Below are 19,987 nucleotides of genomic sequence, written 5' to 3'. Positions count from 1 at the left end.
TTCAATGTATGTTTTCTTTCCGTCACTATGGTCCCTAGGTTGTTACTTCTTAGGGTCTCTTAGTTAATTTCATTTATCCATGAAAAGACTTGTTCTGTTAGACCAGACAAATGTTGACCTTAACTACTTTATGCGAAAGATTATCTTTCCCATATTACTTTTCTCAAGAGTTTCAGAGATAAAAAAATATTTTTCTTTGTTTTCATCCTTGTGAACTCTGTACTTGCTCATACACGTTTTTCCTCAATTGGATAAGGTAGGTTATGATACCAGGCTGCCTCAAATTCAAATTTCCTACTACCTAAGTTTTTAGAAACTTCAATTTGAAGAGTCACAGCATAGAGCTCATTTCTGAAAATTTAAGAAAATAGCTCGTCTCATCCTTAAAATTAAGAAGTATTTTTAAAAAAAATTTTAATGTTTATTTTTTGGAGAGAGACAGAGCACGGGCAGGGGAGGGGCAGAGACAGAGGGAGACACAGAATCTGAAGCAGGCTCCAGGCTCCATGCTGACATCACAGAGCCTGAGGCAGGGCTTGAACACACAAACCTTGAGATCATGGCCCAAACCGAAGTGGGACACTCAACCAACTGAGCCACCCAGGTGCCCCCAAATTAAGAGATATGTTTGCTTTTACTTTTTGAAAAGTAAACACTTTACTGTTTCTCTTGAAAATATCTGAGCGCTTACCTTTTCCCATATTGTCAACAGCAAATATCTTTATGTGTAAATTTTATCAATTCTTTAAATATTTGTATATTTCATTATTGAAAACATTTCAAAACTGTTCAGACAATCCTAATGTCTATATCCAATATAGATTGGGTCACATACAACAGAATAAGACTATTCTACAGGAGTGGAAAACACAATGTTTATGGCTAGAAAAGACATCACCACTTATACCCTTAAGAGAGAGGATGTTAGGTAGGCTAAGGAAGATGGAGACTATATGAAAATGTCAAATAGCACTTCACCTAATAAAATAAAGAACAAAGATCTCTGTGTAGTATTGTGACACTACTGAAGAGCAATTAGTTTATTTTGCCTGTGAAAGGAGTAAAGAATTTGTAAAGATTGAATTTGGGTTGGGCCCTGAGAATGAATGGAAATGATCTGGGTGTAGGAGGGCATTTCAGGCAGCAGAAACAGCTGGAGTGGAACAACACCCAGAGCGGCATGAAGATATATGATATGTTTAGAGAATTTCAAGGAGTCTGGTTAGGACAAAATATCATGTATATAGGTAGCATTGGGTTGAGCTGTAGAGCCCCAATCCTCAAAGCTGAATTCAGGCCATAATATGAAGGCAATGGAGGGTATTGCTGAGGGTATTGGACTTTATTTTTCAGGTAGAACTAAACCAGAATGAGGATGGAAGCAGGAAGTTCTCATGTTCAGTTGCATATCTGACTGAGGGTTCTGAAATGGAAACAATAAAAAATGAATTGAGACTAACTTATTGGGCCAAGAACAAGGTACTGAAATTCTTTAAATTAGTGTAAAAGTTGATATATTTGTGACCTGGATAACTCTTTTACATTGCATTGTATTCTCTTTTATCTTGAGATGCTTTCCCACAATGTCCTTATATTTAATATGTAAGTTTTATGAAATTTTAGTCCTAATATGATATATTTATATCAGATATTTAGGAAGGCTTGCATAAATCTAAGCAATATATTGGGATCCATGATGTCATAAACATTTAGGATATCTCAGAATTTTCCAGGGCAGTTGGCTTATGTCATAAGAAATTAAAACACCATAGGACAAAGGTAAAATAGTTGGATGAGCTCTCTGATAAAATCATCTCTGAATTGGTAGTGAACATCACATTTCACATGTGTATTGCTTGTGAGAATTATACAATATTCTATCTAATTATCATGCAGTGAGGAAGTACAGGATCGGAAGAAGAAAGGAAATAGACTAATGATGCAATGGAAGAAGTTCAACTTATCTAAGATTGTTGTCATCGAAATGTGTCTTATGAAAATAAGCATCTTTCAGGCAATTGAGTTTTCTGTAAATCTGAAAGCCAAGCTAGTGTCAGTCCTCCTTATGTCATGCCTAATAAAGGAGGATTATCATGCCCTGTTTTAAGGTGGAAAAACTTGGGCAATAAAGAGAGGGAGGAAACCAAAAGCTGTGAAATCAGTTGAGATTTGGGGCAGAAGTCATCATCTAATTCTACTAAGTTACTTGACAATTGTTTCTTAGTAATGGTGTGTTGTTATTACTGGTATTTCTTTGAACTTTTTAGGACTGATATTTCTAGGAAGTTGTAACAGAAGGTGGAGATTATACTTTCAGCGAATATTTAGAATGCTATGGGAAAATAATGCAAAGACCAACTGCTTTGCATCATCCTTAAGGCTTCACAGAAAATGACATTTGTACTGAGTTTTAAAATATGAATTGAGTTTTTCCATATGGACAAAGGGAGGGAATAGTGAATTTCTTGAAGGTTTAATATGGTGTGTTCTAAAAAGGGTGTATAACAGTAGTGGGGCGGCTAAGCAAGTCTTAAAAACTTAGGTGGAAGCCATGTTAAGACTAGCCATGCCTGTCAACATGAAGACTTAAAATGTTTCTCTGGAAGCCATCAGATGGCCTTGGAGATCTTAACCACTGATGTGACATGACAGCAAATACTGGGTAGAGTGTGGAATAGTTGCACATGAGCATAAGAACACTAACTGTTTGACATACACAATTTTAAATACAGCAGCATTATTTATATGGTAGAATCTTCTATTCCAGACCTACTACAAAATAAAACAATAAAAGCACCACTTGACAATAATAAATCAACCATGATTTGCTGCTAACTATGATGCTAATTGTCATAGTCTATGGGTTCTTGAAGAGAAAATGATGATTTTAGAGTATTTCCATATATACATAACAACCTTTCAATACATTAAATTTGAAAAAATTCAACACTTTTTGAGTGTATAAGCATATGATAGGTCCTGTGCTGTAGACCAGCAATAAAATGTTCAACAGGATACAACACTTGCCAAACAAAGAGCTTCAATGTATTGGTGCAACCAGGTCAGTGACTAGGAAATATTCAGCCTGGTGTAGTTAGTAAGTGCTGCTAAGGGTAAAAAAAAGGGAATTCCAGGGAGAACTGTGCATCCCTGTTTTCTTTACATTTTTGTGAAGGAAGGGAGCTGGCAAAGTGAGGCTTGCTGAAGGAAGGATTATTCTAGAGACGGGTTAACACTAACATATTAATCATAAAATTATAAAGTATGTTAGTTTTTTAGGAGTGCCACAAGAAAATACAAAGGACTGGGTGGCTTAAACAATAGAAATGTATTTTCTCAAGTTCTGGATACTGGAAGTCCAAAATCAAGATGTCCACAGGCTGGGTTTCTCTGAAGCTTCTCTCCTGGCTTGAAGATGGCCACCTTTTCACTTCGTACTCACATTAGCTTTTCTCTGTGCACTCTGAGTGCTTCCTCCTCTTCTCATAAGGATTGCAGTCCTAATGGATTAGACCCCTCCCCCTTATGACCTCATTTAACCTTAATTTAACCTCTTTAAAAGCCATACCTCCAAATACGGTCACATTACAGGTGAGGACTTCGGCATATGAATTTTATGGGAACACAATTCATAAAAAAAGAAATCAGCTATTTCTGTTTCAGATTTCATTTCACTAAAGTTTAACTCAGTGACTGGAGAGCTAAGTTGATAAACTAACTCAGGCAAAGGTGTTAACAGGTAACACATATTTAATGTGTAATCTCTCCTGGCAGTATTTTCTAAAAAATGAGACTCTTTACATTTGATGTCTTGTATGAGAACTCCTGTCTTTAGGACAAACTGAGGTAGAAGGCAGTTTAAAGCCATAGATGGATTATGATGATACCCCAATTACATCCTTCTTAGGAGCAATCACCTGAGAGTCCATGCAAAGGGTCAGTCCTGCAGTCCTGTGCTGTTTTGTCAGAAAATAGAATTACAATGCACGGACTCCATACTTTAATGTGCTGAGATGTTGTGACTGCCTGCAAACTATTTATTCAGAGATTTGAACACATACACATGAACAACAGCATCAGAAGGCAGACTCTCTATGTTTCCTTTCTAGATGTTGGGTTGTCACATGCTCACAAAAATACTCCTAGCCTAAAGGGCTAAGTAGAGGTCTGGCTAGGTGTGGTTGGAAAAATCTATAGAATGAGAAGAGTGAAGAGATAGAACCAGAGTTCCTCACATGCTCACAGAGGGCAGGTGTCCCCCAGACTGCTCTTGGAGGGTCCTTGAGGTTCTGTGAACCTGTTCAGGGTGCATCACAAGGGCTCACTACTTTGTTCCAGTCAGAGCAGCATGTTTCCATTGATTTACCAGCTAGGGTTCTGGCTGCAATGTCGTTTGAATAAAGACTAACATCTTCTCAATCATAGGTTATAAAGCCGGGTTCTCAGTGGCTTCAGAGTAATTGAGTTAGATAAACTTACAGGTGTTCTGAGAAGTAGTTAAGGGGACAAGGGGAAAGAGCAGTGGTCTCTTCCATGGATTGCTCTGCCCTTCTGGTGATTTAAATCCTGCCCATCAACCCATAGCCTCAGAATCTGCATTATGGCTCTTAAACCCTTATCTCCTACAGACTACTTAATTTCCAGTATGAATCTGTCTCTCCAATTAGACGTAGTTTTCCGTGAGGCAGGAGTCCTATGTTTCTTTTGTGGGCATTCCCACTGGGCATATTTTGCTTGACATGCAGAAATCCACTGATTTATACAGACATTTAACATGTATTTATCAGGCACCTACTATTTGCCAGGCACTCTTTTAGACTCTGGGTTTCCAGAGTTGAATAAGCTGTCCAAGTTTCCCATTCTTGTGGAACTTACCATGAATGCTCAACTAATTGATATATGAGGTTCCCTGTGTGATAATGTCAGTGTTGCATTCTATAAGATCTAAAGATTTCAGTTTATAGCTAAGAATGTAAACAAAGGACAGAAAGATTCGCTTTCTGAAGTTTGCACAAATCCAATTCCTGCTTTCTTTCCCTTAGCACATGACAAAACTAAGGGGCCTCCCAGGGGCAGAAAGAATCCATCACAAGGGACCTGGAGTTATGTTGGAAAGAATTCCAACCAAAGAGATTTATGAGGCAGTATAGTCACTGCTCAAGGGAGGGGAAGGTAGTACTATAGCTTAAGATGTTTAAAACCTGGCTGCAAGAGAAGCAGGAAAATGCACCACAGGGAACAATTCCCTGCCAGGTTCTGAGGGATGGAAAAATGACTTAATGGCACTTTCACTGTCTTAACTTAGGTGATTTTTTTTCTAGTAAGCAGACATCTTCTATAATTCCCTTTGTAAATAGACTCATAAGATATAGATGTGCCTTTCTCTTATGTGACTTAAACAAACCACTATTGTTGTTGTTGTTGGCTCACAAAGAGTTGGAAGTTCATGATTAAGTTATGAAATGAACTACATAGGTTAAACTGAAAACCATTTTGTTACTGAAATCTTGGGTCAAATCATGCCCAGTTCCAGAGGCCAAGAGGCACTCTGGGGCTTTAGAAACTCAAAGACTCAAAGAGTGAAAAAATTGGAAGGGGACCTGCAGGTTATCTATTTGAACCTTTGGTATTATGTCAATGAGCTAGAGGTTTTCATTAAAGCATCTATGGAAGGAAATAGGTTTTTGTAGATGGAAGAATTGTACATATTACAGGTTCCCTGGGCATCTGACTCCAGTCTTTTTAACATTATACCCCTCATGTGCTCTTTTCAGTTCTGCCAGAATGTCCTCTAGTGCCTCAAGCACTCAAGTCAATATCCCAACAGCAGTTCATACTTACAGCTAAGGTACTCTTAGCACTTCTCAGCTAGGTTAGCCTGATATTAAGCTCAAATCCCTCCTCATTCAGACAGAAACAAAACCAAACAAAACAAAAGAAGGAACAACAACAAACTTTCTAAATCAAAGAGGCCAATACTATTTGTTAATTCTTCTGAATTCCAGCAAAATGCATTGTGTGTGCTACTCCTTTGGGCTTGGAATGAATTGCTTTGTACACCATCTTTTTTTTATGTTGACCTTCTTTGACCGTTTCCAGTGTGTTGCATGTGAATTCAGAAAGGTAGAGGCTTGATGGGTACTTAGTAGATTATGGGGAGAAAGTCGTTTTTAATGCCAGAGAGACTGACTAGAAAGACAAAACAATCTGGGTAAGATTACTCTGGGTTGATCTATCACATCTTCAGGGACAGCAACATTTTCATGAAATCTAAATTGTAGATTTATAGGTCATATAGAAAATATGAATTTTTTCAGTTAATTTTAAGTAGCTGGCATAAACCTAATACCATGCTTGGTAAGGAAAATGTGTGTATGCAAACACATATGTGTGCACACACATACTACCAAATAATCACACTTATAAGTATAGCTGCAAAAATGCTAAGCAAAATTTTAGCAAATTAAATTCTGTGCCATATCAAAAGAATGATACACCATGGCCCAATAACATTTACACCAGGTGTGCAAGATGGGCTCACCTATTAGGACAGCCATAAATATAATTTCTCCCATCAATAGGTAAAAAGAGAGACAAAAATGTAATTAACGTAATAATTGCCAAAATGCATTTCACAAAGTTCAAATCTGTTTCTTATTTTTTTTAAAGTTTATTTATTTATTTTGAGAAAGTGAGAGACAGCCTGCACAAGAGTATGGAAGGGGGAGGGAGGGAGAGAAGGAGAGAGAGAGAGAGAGAGAGAGAGAGAGAGAGAGAGAGAGAGAGAATCCCAAGCAGGCTCTACTCTCCTAGCTGAGCCCAAGGTGGGGCTCCAACTCACAGACCACAAGATCATGACCAAGCTAAAATCAAGAGTTGGACGCTTAACTGACTGAACCACCCAGATATCCCAAATCCATTTCTGTTTTAAAATAAACAGACTAAGGTGAAAAAAAAAGAAGCTTCAGAATGAACTAAGAATACGGATAAAGACTTGTTTTCGAAACTATGTACACTTTATTTGACTACATAACTCCAGAAGCATTTCCAATAAATTCTGGGGGAAAAAAGGAGATGCCTGCTAGCACTGCTATTATTCAACGAGTTTCTGAAGTTCTACCTGATGAAATAGGATAATAAAAATATAGAGCTATAAATACTGTAAAGGAAGTGACAAAATACCATTACTTACAGATTATAAGATTGTCTACTCCAAAAACCCAGTGAATCAAAGAAAAAATTATCTTGAGCTAACAATGAAATACAGTAAGGTTTGCAGTTACAAAATAAGTAGAGAAATCTAAAGCTTTCCTACCCAGTGGCAATAACCACTTAGAACACATAATAAAAAAAAAAAGATTATATTTGCCATAGCAACCAAAATAAAAAATATCAAGAAGCAAAAATGCATTAGTCAAAGAAATATATAAAACTTTATCTAACTATATATTTACACATCCACATGCACGTGTATGTGTGTGTGTGTGTGTGTGTGTGTGTGTGCATGAGTAAATAAATAAACAGAGTGATGTCCCATGTTCCTGGATGGGAAGATACTGTGAAAAAACTTACTCTTCTGAATTAAACCTTAAAGATGTCAATAACTTTTCCAAATATTTGACCTGAAAAAACTATACTACATTTCTTCTAACAAAGTAAATGATAAAGTAGCTCATTTCAAGGGAAAAAAGACATAATCAGTTCATTGTTTTATTTTTTACAACTTCAAAAATCAAAACTGTATGATTCTGGTACAGAAATAGACTAATAGATCAATGAAAAATAGAGAAAGTATAGAAACCAGCCACACTTTTCATATCAGAATTTAGAACATCATACAGAAGCAATCTTAAAAAAAAGTAGGAATGGGGGCGCCTGGGTGGCGCAGTCGGTTAAGCGTCCGACTTCAGCCAGGTCACGATCTCGCGGTCCGTGAGTTCGAGCCCCGCGTCAGGCTCTGGGCTGATGGCTCGGAGCCTGGAGCCTGTTTCCGATTCTGTGTCTCCCTCTCTCTCTGCCCCTCCCCCGTTCATGCTCTGTCTCTCTCTGTCCCAAAAATAAATAAAAAATGTTGAAAAAAAAAATTAAAAAAAAAAAAAGTAGGAATGTATTTTGTTTATAAATGCAGTTGGAAAAAAAAACAAACAAATGCAAAATTTGGTTATACTTCATATACTATACCAAAATGAATCACAAATAATTTAAACAGACATATTTTTAAACTTCAAATAATAGAAGAAATATCACCAAAGAAGGAAGTCAAATAGATTTTACAGATTTTACCAAATAAACTTTTAAAACATGTGTAGAGAGAAAAAAAAGTAACTTCAAAAAATGTAAATAAACTACTACAAATATTTTCAAAAGATACATAGGATTAACAGTTTTGTTATATAAAGCCTGTCTTCTAATCAAGAAAAAAAGTAAGAAATGGGATATAGGCATGAATACATAGTTCTTAAATTTTTTTTAATGTTTATTTATTTTTCAGAGAGAGAGAGAGAGAGAGAGAGAGAGAGACAAAACACAAGCATGGGTGGGGCAGAGAGAGAGACACACACACAGAATCTGAAACAGGCTCCAGGCTCTGAGCTGTCAGCACAGAATCTAAAGCGGGGCTCGAAGCCAGGAATGTGAGATCATGACCTGAGCTGAAGTCAGATGCTTAACCAACTGAACCACCCAGGTGCCCCTAGATAGTTCTTTAAAGAAGATGTAAAAATGGTTAACTGTCTGAAGTATATAGAAATTTCCCTGAGAACTACACTTCAAGGAACTTTTTTTCTGAGAGAATATAGACGCATACAGCTGTGTTCACAGGCTTATGCAAGTTTAGGACAACACTGCTTGTATTAGCAAATAGCTATGGAGAGCTCGAATTCCATAGGCAAGAGACCCATTGAACAAGTGTTAGGTTGTCCTACCATGGATTAGGAATTATATTTTAGATGAAAAACTAATGATATGCAAGTAGTCTAATGATTTATTTTTAAGTAAAAGTGCAGGCAGCAGAACAACCTATATAATAATATATATATATAGATAGATCATTTTTTAAAAGTTTTAAATGTTCATACATAAATATATGCATATGCTTCTTAAAGATTGTGGTTCATAATATTAACAATGACTAGATCTCTGGGGAATTATTGAACTACAGATGTTTCTTTTTATTATCTGCATTGTTTACCTATTATTGCTTTTAAATATATATCACTTGTATAAGATATATTTCTTTTTCCTTTAGAAAAGTGGTCCTGGACCAAATGCCAAACCCAAAGGATATTTTCTTTTGTCAAACATTCTGCATCCTGCTTCTAGTGTAATTCCATGAAGCACCCTGCTTCTAGTCTAATTCCTTGTAAAATTTCAAAGGTTTACCTCTGACCCTAGGCACACACTGGTCTCCAACCCAAATTCCAAACAGTTCTGCTACTCACAGCCACCACGATATCTCTAAAAACAACCAACCACAACATTTGTAATATTAACTAAAAGAAGCAGATGCAACCATATATGCTACTTTTCATTATCTAGAAATTACAACATGTTTTCTACTCATAAAAGAAAAGGAGTCAGTTCTTTCACCTGTGAATTACAAAGTATACTTTGCATTAAAATTTAGGGATTCTAGACAAAATATTCATCCAGGTGATAAGCACAGTATCTAGGCCCTACTATAGAGTTGGGAGTTCATGAAATGTTGGAAGAGGTCACTGAAAAAATGAGACCGTCAGTTGGCAACAAGCTGGGTCAGGAGAATCAGACAGTCTTCACTCCCTTGTCCTTGAAATGTACTTTCCGCCCACCATTCCCACACTAGGAGCTGTTCGAAGGAATCAGCCTTGAGAGAGTAAGGTGTTGACACCATCTGAACTAAATATGTGACTGAACCCAGTTAAGGTCTCTATATAAGGCCTTATGATTCTGGCTGGTGGGTGTGGAGATCTTCTCATCTTGCAGCTGCCCAAGATAAGCTTAATATGTAAATTCCCTTGCTTATTAGAAGTTCCAATTACCAATCTGGAGTGCCTTGCCTCTTGAGTCTCCCTGCCCTCCGTGTACAAAGGCCCAGTTTGCAAACTAACATGAAAATATTTCAATTTTAATTTCTTTTAAAATTAGAAGATAAAAGGAAATACAATATATAATAATGATGATAATAATATTTCATTATAAATCCAGCCTGGATTATATTTGTCTTTATATCAACACAGTAATAAATTTATTTATTTATTTATTTACTTACTTACTTACTTACTTACCTATTTACTTACTTACTTATTTATTGAGAGAGTGACCTGTGAAGGAAAGTGCCTGGGGTTCCTTGAAAGTCACAATATAGTCGTGAGTGATTTATAGTCTAAGTAAAATGCTGACCTTCCAGAAGACTTAAAAACTATCTGAAGGGTAAGGAATGGCTCTCCCTTTGCTCATTGGCTACTCCCTTGGCCAACCTGAGTTGAGATTGCTGTCTGCCTTCCACTGAGCTCAGCTTCCAAATCCTTCCCATTACTTACTGTTGCAGCCACTAACAAGCTCTACTTCTCTGAAGCCAAGCAGGGTTTTCAGTTTGCCTGTTGTAAGCCATTAAGGGTGAAGTTAACTTACTATTTCTTAAATGGATCAAAAATATCTGAGAATATGACCTGCAACCAAGGTTTGTTTGTTTTTGTTCATTGTTGCTGTTTTGGTGATGGCTGCTTACAATTTTTGAGAACTCAGAGGTGAAAATGCCGCGTTTAGAGTTCACTAAAATGAGTTGAAGATTCAAGAAAAGTGAATCCTTATCTAATGAAATAGAAGTACAGTGAGACTCCATGTTAAAAATTAAATTTGAGGGGCCCCTGGGTGGCTTGGTTTGTTGAGTCTCCGACTTCAACTCAGGTCATGATCTCACGGTTCGTGAGTTCGAGCCCCACAATTGGCTCTGTGCTGACAGGTTGGGGCATGGAGCCTGCTTCGAGTTCTGTGTCTCCCTCTCTTGCTCTCTGTCCCTCTCCGACTCACACTCTGTGTCTCTCTCTCTCAAAAATGAATCAATATTAAAAAAAATAATAATAATTAGACTGCTAAAGACCAAATACCAGAAGATAGATTCAAAGTTAATATTTTGGAAGTGGGAGATGTCTAAAGGAAAAAAATGTGTAAACTTACTAGTAAAGATACAAACTTCTGTCAAAAGATATATGTGTGTGCTTCTGTGTGTTTCATGTTGAATCTCAATGTAAAATGTATTTCATACTGTGGACCCTGGTCAAATAAAGTTTGCCAGAAGCACTATCAGGGGAAGACCCCATTCAAACTCAGGCCTTTGTCCTGTCCCAGAGGAAGAAAAGACAGGCCAGGGGAGTGGGAGAGGAGAAGGAAGAGAAGGAGATAAATGGCAAATGTTAGGGCTTCTTCTGAGCAAAACATCTGTTTAAAAAAAAAAATTAATCCAATGCCATTTTTCTTGAGAATAAAACCAAAGCAGATCCTGAAATGGCACTGACATTGGTGGCCCAAGTGTCCCCTACTGCTTTCTATTAAGTCTGAAAGAAGAGGAATAAAAGCTCCATGAGAGACTTCAGTTTCATTATGTTCCCTGCAGTCTAAAAAGCAATGGTAAGTGGCGTCAAGGTCTTTAAAGAAATCTGAACAATCACAACAGTTTCCAAAATGTTTACTTTGAAGGAAAGAACATGTATTTTTCTCCACATGAAAACAACAACAAAAGAAGCCATCATTCCCAAGTCTGAGTGCACAGATGAGGAAATGTGGGAAATGGGCTGGCAAGGCCTTGACTCATTGTCCAGGACCCCTCCCACTCAGGAGGACTGTGCTGGTGATAAAGCAGATAAGCCCTCACCTTCTCTAAAAACACCTGTCTTGTTTCACACCAGCTCCCACATTACACATAAAAACTAAAATCTGGGGGCGCCTGGGTGGCGCAGTCGGTTAAGTGTCCGACTTCAGCCAGGTCACTATCTCGCGGTCCGTGAGTTCGAGCCCCGCGTCAGGCTCTGGACTGATGGCTCGGAGCCTGGAGCCTGTTTCCGATTCTGTGTCTCCCTCTCTCTCTGCCCCTCCCCCGTTCATGTTCTGTCTCTCTCTGTCCCAAAAATAAATAAAAAACGTTGAAAAAAAAATTAAAAAAAAAAAAAAAAAAAAACTAAAATCTGTGCATGTGTGTTTTTAATTCACTATTTGAGATACATCAAGTGATAATCTCTTTGGAATTTCTGTTCATGTTTTATAGTTTTTGTTTATAAGATAATTTAGTTTCCACACCCAGATTGTAAACTCCCAGAGAGATGAGGCTATTTATGGCTGGCTTTCTTCAGTGAATGACACTATAATGTGGGGGCTCAAGAAGATGGTATTGAATGAATGAATGAGACTTCCATTAAAAACCACCACAAGAATTATTGTTGGCCTTAATTCCTTATGCTGATTTATTCCAATTAACCTCTATGTAGGTTTCATTTTCCTGAATGGAATGGGGAGTGACGCTTGATAATCTCTAGTCTCCCCATCCTATTAAATGTTACCAGTCTCTCTTCATACCAAATGGAAAGTCTCTATGTCGTGTCCTAAATACATTTGAGCTTTATTGTCTAGAGCATTATTTCTTAGTGTAGTCTGAGGACAGGTTTCATCAATGTCACCTGGAACACTTGTTACAATGGTGGCAGGGATCCACATTTGTAACAGGCAGTCTAGAGGACTGTTTAACAAAAAGTTAATTAATGCATTCAGACACAAATTTAGGGAAATCTTAGATAGAACTGGATCTGGGGGAAGAACAGCAGCAGCACAGGAAATGGGGTTAGTGGGGTCCAAGCAAATCCTCAGATTGTTCCTCTGAGTTGCAGTGAATTTATTTTCACACACTCAAGGAATGGGGAAACGGGTCCATAGTAGAGCTGGGGGTATGTTGTCCCTGAGTCTAGTTGAACAAAGTTCTCCTGTTATTTAGGACAGTCCAAGGAATACATTCCTGAGAGTTTGAAGAACATCACAGTATTTGTTTGGAGTCAGACTATTTACATGTAGCCTGCCCAGCCTCACCTAGAAACCAGTCAAGTTTCTAGTACCAGCCTTATAAGGTTACAGTGTGAACTCTGTTAAATCTATGAAAAGCATCCAGCAAAGAGCTAATGCTCCTGCGTTAGTGTTTACTTACATGTACTACTATCTTCATTCACTTATTTATGTCTCTGGATACATTGTCAATATTAAAAATTGAGATAATATAAATTATACCTAATACTTAGAGCTCCACACAGATTTACAAACATTACCCCCTTTTACTTTTCATGATTCTCCAAGACAGAAAGATCATCATCCATATTTCATGGACAAGGGAATTAGAACATTGCTAGGTGACATCACTTTCCCAATGTTATCTGGATGTACAAGTCACCATGACTACATGTACTAGTTTGGGGAAGGACCTGAAGCTGTATGAAACAAAGGCTTCAACTTTTAAGACTCTTTTAGGCCAGATGCAGGATATACATATACAGACGGTCCCCGACTTATAGTTTTTTGACTTGATGATGGTATGAAAGCAATATACTTTGAGTAGAAACCATACTTTGACTTTTGAGTTTTAATCTTTTTACCAGGCTAGCAATATGTGGTCTGATCCTCTCTTGTGATGCTGGGCAGCTGCTCAGTCAGTCACATCATCACAAGGGTAAGAACAACCAACACAATCATTCTGTAGCCATATGACTGACCAGTCTGTTTTTCATTTTCATCAGAGTATTCAATAAATTCCATGAGATATTTAACACTTCATTATCAAATAGGCTTTGTGTGTGATAGTTTTGTCCAACTGTAGGCTAAATGCAAATATCCTGAGCATGTTTTAAGGTAGGCGAGGCTAAGCTATGATGTTCAGTAGCTTAGATGTATTAAGCGTTTGGCTTACAATATTTTCAAAGTACAGTGGGTTTACCAGGACACAACCACAGTGTAGGTCAAGAAGATCTGTATAATATAAAGTAATACTAATAAGTTCTAAGGGTTATGAGTTGAAAACTATAAAAGTTCTGGAGAGGAAGAAGTCATTTTCAAATCCAGTAATAGGGAAGATTTCAAGAAAGAGATGTCTTTGAAATGCAGCCTTGAAAGACATTTCTGGTAGGGTCTGGCAGGTAAAGCTTTAGGAAGGAAAGGGTACAGCAAAATAAAGTTGCAGAAATGGAAAAGCACAATGTATGGTGGGAGAGGAATAAAAAAAAACCCTAAAAGTAGAAAATGTATGGTCAACAAGGTGAGGAAAAAGCAAAATGACATTCAGTGGACACTCTGTAAATATTTATGAAATGAATACAAAGTTAATTTGAGGCCACTTGTGAAAGCCTTAAATGCCAGGCCAGGGTTTGGATTTTTATAGCAGGCACTGGGTAACCATTTCAGATTTTTGAGTCAGAAATGACATGCTGAGAGCATACTATAACTTTGGAGGCAGTCTCAGAGTAGCCCAAAGGGGGAAGAGACAAGAGCGGTGATGAATCAGAAAGCAATGGTAAAATTACAGGCAAAGGTAAGTTTGATATATACGATGGTACTGGAGGTCATGGAGAGTAAAGAATGGAAGGTAATGAAAGATTTTTCTTACATTTAGCATATAAACTTACACACACATACACCCCCACAGATAACACCTACATTACAGCCTCTTAACACAGGGCCATATATATTCACTCAAGAAGACAAATATATTTTGCTTTTGGAAAAGTCAGACCTAGGCACACCATTTTTTTCATTTTTCCATTAATTTTAATTACAGAAATGGGATGTATCATGTTACCTTTAAACTTGCATATCATGGATGCATGCTGAGATCCCTTTCAAACTGCATTTCAAACAATTCAATTTCTAAGGTCTGTGTTGAAGGAGATAGGGAAGAATTGACACTATATAGTTTACATATCTGCATTTTAATATGAGTTTTTTTAAAGCCCTCCCCTCTAACAAATTACGTCGTTTGAATCCTTTAACTAAACATTTTTGGGTTTTGTGTCCTAGGGGAAGACCCTGCTTAGCTAGAAAGACAATAGAGTAAAAGCACCAGGCCTTCCTGTCAGCTTCCTAACCTTCCCCAGTGTTTGCAAAGTATCGGGCTATTTCTCAACCAACATTTTGGTAGGTTCCAACTGTCATCAGCTGGGAAATGTGTTGTTCACCTTCCCTTCCCTGTTCCTGAACACCTTGTCCTGCAGCACAGATTTCTCCAGCACAGACAGCAAATACGAAATGCATAAGTCCTGGTAATCATACAGAGGAAGGGCTCCATTTGCATACCCTTCATAATTCAATTTAATTTTTTTTTTTGTCAAGAGTTCTGAATGCTTTGTGTTTGCTTTAATCAGAATGTTGACATTTACACTGAAGCCAATTTCTCTTTTTCTCCTCCGTGTTTTGTTTAACCACGACAAGTGACAGCAAACTGGAAAGAACAGACTTTTTAAATTGGCTCCTTGCCCAGAATGCATCATTTCTCTTGTAGCTTTTCCCCCCTTCCTATGCATCGCAAGAGGAAATGTGAAAACATACTCTGCGAACACAAGAGTGAGGTGTTAGTGCTTTTAGATAAAGATTTGTGTTGTATTTTAAAACTAGATTGCTGTACAGTTTCAAGCTATTAGCAGGAGCCTATTACATCGTGGCTCTGGGTCCTTGGAGAGATATGCTTAGTATATTTCAGTAATTCAAGGCAAATAGAAAACTACATATGAAAATATTTAACAGCAAAAGCATCAACTGCTGAAGGCTGCAGGAAGCAATAAGCAAACATGGCACCTGCCATTAACTCTTTCCAACAATATTTTCTCTGATCTTTTCCTGTCATGCCCCAAATGGTGGAGGGTAGAACCAATGTGAAAATGAATCTCTGGATGTCAGCCATTCAGAAAAGCCTCCGTGTAACAAACACCATGTCTCCTTAGCAGAACATGTTATTTTTGGGTTTCACGCTTGATGTCGAGCAATTCTATGAGAATGTAGCTTATGTTGTATTAGAATTTGTCTATATATATATAATTCGATGGTTTAAACCAAAACTAAGTTGTTTACAAATGAGTTTTATCAAATACAGAAAAAAATAGCACCAAACACCAACCTGGTTGAAATGATATGTGTCCCTTTATGAAATTTAATTCTGCCTCGGGGCGCCTGGGTGGCTCAGTCGGCTGACTTCGGCTCAGGTTATGATCTCACGGTCCGTGAGTTCAAGCCCCGCGTCGGGCTCTGTGCTGACAGCTCTGAGCCTGGAGCCTGTTTCATATTCTGTGTCTCCCTCTCTCTGACCCTCCCCCATTCATGCTCTGTCTCTCTCTGTCTCAAAAATAAATAAATGTTAAAAAAATTTTTTTTAATTAAAAAATAAAAAAAATAAAAAAAAAAAAAGAAATTTAATTCTGCCTCAACAAAAGGACAGCAAAAAAGGAAAAGACTGGGTTTCAAATAATGAAATAATAGATTCTTCTGATAATGTAATCTGAGGAGACAGAAATGTCTTCAACAAACCCCTGAAAATATATCTTCTTCCTGTGTTATCAGAAATCTGAACTAAACAAATAAATTTCAGATAATTAACTAAAAGGAATCAAAAGAAAGATCTAATGAGAGATCAATGTACTCTTCCTGACTTTCTACTGCTTAATGTGTGAGATCCCATATGATGGACATCAGAAAGTAGTCATGCAGAAAACAAGTCACCTGGACAGTAATCTCAAACTCTGGATTATGATTTCCTTCTGTGAATTCATTTTAATTCCTCCTGAACATCGTCTTCTTTTTTTTATTATTTTTTATTTTAGAGAGAGATCGAGATCAGTGGGGGTGAGGAGCAGAGAGAGAGAGAGAGAGAGAGAGAGAGAGAGAGAATCTTAAGCAGGCTATACACTCAGCGTGGACCCAACCCCACAACCTTGGGATTGTGCCCTGAGCCTAAATCAAGAGTTGGATGCTGAACCAGCTGAACCACCTAGGTGTCCCTCATGTTGATAACTATAAAAGCATAGTATAGAATAGAAAATAACAGAAGATTTACATCTTAGTAAGCTAAGCATTGTTGTAGGAAACTTCTTTTTTTCTTCAATTAGATCTGTTTGCATGTGTAAGTGGATTCGGTCATGATGTAAAAAAATATTTCTTACTGTTGGTTAGCAGTGGAAAAATTTTCAAAACACTAAAAATGTAAATATACCAAATTATACCTAACCTGCCCACTTGCTATTGTCACCACTGCAATTTGTTAAAAATGAGAGGGAGTCTATTTCTAAACACTAAATGTGAGTTTACCAAATACTTCTCTTGCCATCAGGGGCTCCTGGAAAAACATAAAATCACTTGGTACTTTAGCTAAGACATTAAATATCCCCTGGTATATTCAAAAGAAGAAATGAGTGAATAATGTTAGTATGGAGGACAGACAAGAAAGGGAAGGAAACAGCAAAAGAAAATCATCCCAAATGTTACCAGTTGCTGACACGGAATTTGTTAAATGTCTGTGAAAGAGCTGAGAGGTTAATAGGAGTAGAAAGAGAGAGGTCACAGTCAATTTAGAAACTTAGGATTTTAAGAAATTATTTCAGGCTAAGGGTGGAATCTATTAGTTTCCTAAGGCTGTCATAACAAAGTACCATAAACTGGGTGGCTTAAAACAACAGAGATTCATTCTCTTATACTTTTGGAAGCTAGTAGAAATCAAGGAGTCAGCAGAACAATGCTCTCTGAAGTCTATAGGGAAGAATCTATTCCACCCCTTTCTCAGCTTGTGGTATTCCCGGTATGCCTTGGCTTATAGATGCATCAGTTCAATCTCTGCCTCCATTGTCACAGGGCATTCACATTGTGTTACTGTGTCTGTTTCTACTCCCTTCTTATAAGGATACTAGTCATATTGAATTAGGGTCCACCTTAATGGCGTTATCTTCATTTGATTACATTTGCAAAGACCTTATTTCCAAATAAGGTCACATTCAAAGGTACCACGGGTTAGAATTTCAACATACCCTTTTCAGGGACACAATTTAACCCATAACAGGGGAATTGATTAAAATGTTCTCATACCTAATCGTTTTCTGAGATGAGGAGGAGAAGGAGTAGACAGAGTTGTGTATTTACAACAAATATTATCTGTCAACATGAAAACCATACATACATGAGGCTGTGAAAAACAAACACAAGTATTCTAAGAATGGAAGTCTAGGTAATGCAGAACAAAACAAGTAAGGCTGGAAAAATATTTTAAATAAAATATTTGAAATCAGCCGATTGCTTACAAAGAAGTGAAGACTTATTGCAGGAAGACCTGAAAGAAGAAAGAAACCCAGAGAGGTGATACTGGCACTTGGGTCTGCTTTTCTCCTCAGGATATCTGACACTTGCAGAAGAAGAGGAATTAGGAGGCTGAGAGGCTAAATGTTAAAAATTGTTTATGACAGACCCATAGAGCTTAGGAAAATTGGAATTCAAAGCCCACTAATGGAGTCTCTGGGCAAGTTATGCCCACCAAAAGTTTCAGTTGAATTCCCAAGAGCTTCAACTTAGAAATAGGAAGTGAATAGAATAGAAATTGGGGATATTAGAGTTCAGCTTTAAATCATCTTAATGCCTGGTTAGATTGAGGTGCTGCAGGACTGTTAGTTCCACCACCACCTTCCAGAAGTAAATATAACACTCAGTGGAAAGGATGCCTGGGTGGCTTGGTCAGTTAAGTGTCCAACTCTTGGTTTCTGCTCAGGTCATGATCTCACAGTTTGTGAGATCTGTGCTAACAGCATGGAGAATGCTTGGGATTCTCTCTGTCCCTCTCTCTCTCTCTCTCTCTCTGCCCCTTCTCTGCTTGCTCTTTCTGTCTCTTTCTAAAAATAAATTAATTAAATTTAAAACATACACTCAATGGAAGAAGGAATCATGATCCCCAGTTTCAATAATCTCTAAATTTTATAGGCATAGCACCTAGCACTCAATGGAAAATAACCAGATATAAAAAAATACAAGCAGGTTCCTGGATTAAGCATCCAACGTCAGCTCGGGTCATGATCTCAAGGTTCATGGGTTTGACCCCAAGAATTGGGCTCTGCACTGAGAGTGTGGAGCTGCTTAGGATTCTTTCTCTCTCCTTCTGCCCGTCCCCCACTCAGACTTTCTCTCTCTCTCAAAATAGGTAAGTAAGTAAGTAAGTAAGTAAATAAATAAATAAATGTTAAAAAATGCAAGAAAATGTAATTGAAAAATAACAGAAACAATTTACAACAGAAGAAATATAAATGATCAACACAATGGAGTTATTACACATAAACTTTAAAATAGTTAAATACAGTGGATTCAAAGAAATAAAATATGAAGAACTTAGACAATAAGATACTATAAAAAATAAATGTACATTTTAATTAAAAGAAATGAAAATTAAGTATTCTATAGATGGAAGAAAAACCAGAGAACTAGAATAGATAAAAAAATATACACAGAGATAAAAACAATATGGAATGTTTTCATAAAAAGATAAAAGACATTAAAGCCATAGAGAATATAGCAAGAAAGTTCTAACAAAAGTATAATTTGACACCCATAGGAGGAGAGAGGGAAAAAAAATGTTTAAAGAGATCATGGTTGAGAATTTTCTGAATTGATGAAAAATCTCAATCTACATATTCTAATAATGTAACAAATGTTAAACTGGATTAATAAAACAAAATCCTACTTAGATACAATCCAGTAAAATGGCATGAAAACATAAAGGGGTGCCTGTGTGGCTTAGTCTGTTAAGCATCTGACTCTGGCTCAGGTCATGATCTCAAGGTTCCTGAGATTGAGCCTTGCATTGGGGTCTGCACTGTCAGCACAGAGCCCGCTTCAGATCCTTCTTCTCCCTCTCCCTCTGCCCCTCTTCTGCTTGTGAGGTCTCTCTCTCTCTCTCTCTCTCAGGAAGGAAGAAAGAAAGAAAGAAAGAAAGAAAGAAAGAAAGAAAGAAAGAAAGAAA

The 19,987-nt window shown here is 37.3% G+C and overlaps 1 long non-coding RNA gene across 1 annotated transcript in view; it reads left to right on the top strand.

The window, feature by feature from the left end:
• The first annotated feature begins 1,356 nt into the window (after positions 1 to 1,356).
• Positions 1,357 to 19,987, top strand: part of LOC125914662 (uncharacterized) — a 42,030-nt gene continuing 23,399 nt past the window's right edge. The window contains exon 1 of the long non-coding RNA XR_007455381.1: positions 1,357 to 1,479. This is a non-coding gene — a long non-coding RNA (uncharacterized LOC125914662). The remainder of the gene's footprint in view (positions 1,480 to 19,987) is intronic.

The sequence above is a fragment of the Panthera uncia genome (assembly GCF_023721935.1).
Source record: "Panthera uncia isolate 11264 chromosome D3 unlocalized genomic scaffold, Puncia_PCG_1.0 HiC_scaffold_8, whole genome shotgun sequence".
Classification (NCBI taxonomy): Eukaryota; Metazoa; Chordata; class Mammalia; order Carnivora; family Felidae; genus Panthera; species Panthera uncia.
Note: the sequence above shows the minus strand (reverse complement) of the source record. Positions and strands in the feature narration are given on the sequence as shown.